Source organism: Ovis canadensis, chromosome 18 (genome assembly GCF_042477335.2).
Source record: "Ovis canadensis isolate MfBH-ARS-UI-01 breed Bighorn chromosome 18, ARS-UI_OviCan_v2, whole genome shotgun sequence".
Lineage (NCBI taxonomy): Eukaryota > Metazoa > Chordata > Mammalia > Artiodactyla > Bovidae > Ovis > Ovis canadensis.
In genome coordinates, this window is record NC_091262.1 from 38113149 (window position 1) to 38116914 (window position 3766).

A 3766-nucleotide genomic window follows, 5' to 3' on the forward strand; every position below is an offset into this window, starting at 1 on the left:
TCCATTATCTTCTGACTTCCTTTTTCTTGAAAAGTCAGCTCTCAGTGTTGCTGTGCCATTAAAAGCCACACCTTTTTTCCTCTGAGAGCTTGAACATTTTCTTCTTGCCTTAGGTACCTGCAGAGCTGCTGAAACCAATGTGTGGTTTTCATTTTTGAGTCAATGCTCTGATTCTTGAACCAACTCTTGCCACTGTCCCTGTCAGTCAGTTCAGTTGCTCAGTGTCTGACCCACTGCGACCCCATGGACTGCAGCCCGCCAGGCTTCTCTGTCCATCACCGATTCCCGGAGCTTGCTCAAACTCATGTCCATCGAGTCGGTGATGCCATCCAAGCATCTCATCCTCTGTCTTCCCCTTCTCCTCCTGCCTTCAGTCTTCCCCAGCATCAGGTTCTTTTCCAAAGAGGCAGTTCTTCACGTCAGGTGGCCAAAGTATTGGAGCTTCAGCATCAGTCTTTCCAATGAATATTCAGGCCTGATTTGCTTTAGGATTGACTGGTTGGATCTCCTTGCAGTCCACGGGGCTCTCAAGAGTCTTTTCCAACACCACAGTTAAGAAGCATCGATTCTTTGGCATTCAGCCTTCTTCATGTGCCAACTCTCACATCCATACATGACTACTGGAAAAACCATAGCTTTGACTGAATGAACCTTTGTCAGCAAAGTAATGTCTCTGCTTTGTAATGTGCTGTCTAGGTTTGTCATAGCTTTCCTTCCAAGGAGCACGCGTCTTTTCATTTCACCGTCTGCAGTAATTTTGGAGCCCAAGAAAATAAAGACTGTCACTGTTTCCGTTGTTTCCCCATTTATTTGCCATGAAGTGATGGGGCCGGATGCCATGATCTTCATTGTTTGAATGCTGAGTTTTATGCCAGCCTTTTCACTCTCCTCTTTCACTTTCATTAAGAGGCTCTTTCGTTTCAGCCCCTGGAGGCATTTCTTATTCCCCTGACTGTCTTTTCTCCACCATGAGGGGCCCCATTTATAGTTTTTAACAATGTAGTTTAACAACGGGTTCCTTCGATATATTCTATACTTTTTTCCCTCATATATATATTTTTAACCGATCCATTCCTCAGTTCACTGATCCTCTCTTCACTTACATCCAACTTGATGTTAAGCCCAGAGCTTGAGTTCTTAAATTCAGTCACTGTTATTTGAAAGTTCTAGAATCGGTTTTGAGTCTCAGAAAGTTTTCCTTTTGTCAAGTATCTTTTTGAACTGGTGAAGTTTGCATCTGATTCCTCTAGCATCCCTCTGATATGCTGATATACATCTGATACCTCTGGATCTGGTTCCGTTCTTTTTCTCTTGGTCTTGTTTGTTGTTACACCCTTATTTGCTTTTTTGGTTGCATGGTGGACATTATCTATGGAAACCCCTAGAGTTTCTGGTGATGCTGTCTTCTCCAGAGGTTCCTCTGATGCAGACCTCTAGTGAGGACAGAGCTATCTGTTCACTCAGGGTCTGAGTGACTTGAGGCTGGGGTGTCTTTGTAAGCTGAGTCTCAGCAGCCTTCACCCACCTTCCCCCCTGACCCCAGAGAGGAGCCCTCCAGCATTTCCATCTGGAAGCCTGGGGTGCCTCCCATGGCCCCCTCCCTTCTCAGCAGGTCCTGAAGCCCAAGGTCTGTCTCCCAAGCACCACAAGGTGATTGATACTCAGCGCTCAGCCGTTTTGGGCAGAGTGCTGGGTATGTTTTCTGTGCCTCCCTTTTCTTGGGGAGCTTAGTCTCCACCATCCAGACTGACTAGTCAGGCCTGCGGTTGAATTTTTGTCTTCCCAGCCCAAGGAACTGTCCAGAGCTGTTAGCCAGTCCCCTCTGCTTGACTTTTTCCCTGCCTTTTCTCCCCAGAGTCAGCTTTGTTCTGATGCCCCGAGGGAAGGAGCGGCCCTCTCAGTCTCCAGCTCCCTCACTGGGCTTTGTTTGAAATCTTGGATTGTAGCTGCCTAAGGACCTCTTTTGAAAAGTATTTAGCTTCTCTAGCTCTTGGTAGGCTGACCCACAAGCTGCTTGCATCTATAACTGGAAGTGGGGAAGCCCCGGGTGTCTTCTCTCATCTGAAGCCACATGTAAAATTCCCAGTAATTATATTGATCATCTTTGGTACTGGAGTAAACAAGAACCAGGGGCCCTTGCTTATTACCCACGGTTGTGTTTCTGATCAGAATCCCCCGCTTGCCTGGGCTGTTTCAATGCCACTTGAACTTGGGAAGAAGGAGGGGCAAGCGGCCCATGCGGCCTGGGGACAGAGGAGCCAGTCTGCCCTCTTCCCTTGCCCCTGCCGGCCCAGGGCAGGCCTTGTGATGACAGGCGGCTGGTAGTGGAGGAGAAGGCTGAGGAGGAAGGGGTTGCGTGAACTGTATTCTGTGATGTGGTCACGTGCGGGTTTTCTTTTTCAGTGTAAAAAAATGACTGCTTTGACTCTTCTCTCCAGTTTCACTTTAAGGTTGAAAATGAAGATTTTATTCTTAAAGTTGAGCACAGTGATTTTACAGTCTTTTTGAAAGCAACAGTTGAGGTTTTCAAAAGACATCTCAGAGAACTCTAGCAGATAAAGCGAAAAAAAGAGAATGTGTTCAGGGTGAACTGCGGGCAGGACCCCAAACCTTACTGTGTCTCTCCCAGAGTCTGTAACTGCTGAGATGGGTGGATATAGGGCCCCAAGCACCCGGGGGACCGAGGTCCTCAAGTGACAGCAGAGGCCCCGGCTGAGCCAGGAGCAGTATGGCCTGTGCCCTGGCGAGTGGAGAGCCTCGAGGCTGGGAGTGGGGCCAGGAGAGGGGGTGGGAGACTCGGGCGTGGAGGGAGGGGCAGCACCTGGCGGGGTCTGGGAGGCACTGGCTGTCGCGGCTCAAGGCAGGGACACCCCTGAACCTCCACCGTGCAGCCCCCACGGGGCAGAGTTGTCTGGCAGCCCAGGGTCAAAGTGAAGAGGGCGAGTTCGCAGCAGATTGACGAAAGCCCTGTACCCACTGTGAATTCATTTTAAGTGCCTGGAGCGAGGTTGGTCAAGCCCTTGCTGAGCTCAAGTGAGGGAGTCAGTCAGGGAGGACGGAGCTCAAGGTGAGTGAGGGGCAGCTAGTGCGGTGAGTCCTTGTCACCCGGGTGGGCCTGGGGACACACTTGAGTTCAGTGGTGCCCTTTCAGTAGCCTCACTGGAGGCTTGTTTGGGGGCTAGAGGAGGCAGAAGCCCACTTAGAAGACGTGCTCATTCCCTGTGGTGGTGGTTTCTGAAGCAGTTTCTATTTGGTTCGACTGTGAACCAGTATCCTTGCAGGGTCAAGTCTGATGGTGGGCCTGAGCTGTGGGCACAGCCTTCCTTCTCCTGCACCCCACACTCATCTGTCGTCTTTTTGGCAGCCCCTCCCCCCTGTCTGCACCCTTGATGGTGGGCCTGAGCCCAGCCCCCCTGTTACCACGGAGCCCCTTGTGACTGAGTGGGTTCCAGGTGCCAGGCTCCCGGGAGACGTGCTGGAGGCAGAGCCTTAGTGCCATTTCTTCTAGAGACAGCAGTGCTGATGGTCGTGGTGTGAGAGTGGTGGTCCTAGTGTGAGAGCAGTGTATCTGAGAGTGGTGTGTGAGAGCGTCGTGTGTGAGTAGTGTGTGAGAGTGGTGTGTGAGAGTGGTGTGTGTGAGAGCGGTGGTCGTAGTGTGAATAGTGGTGGTCGTAGTGTGAGATCGGTGGTGACAGCTCGGGTGCTGAGGTATCTAACCGTGAAACAGCAGTTGCCCCTGAGTGGGGGGCTGCCCCCATCCACGAGG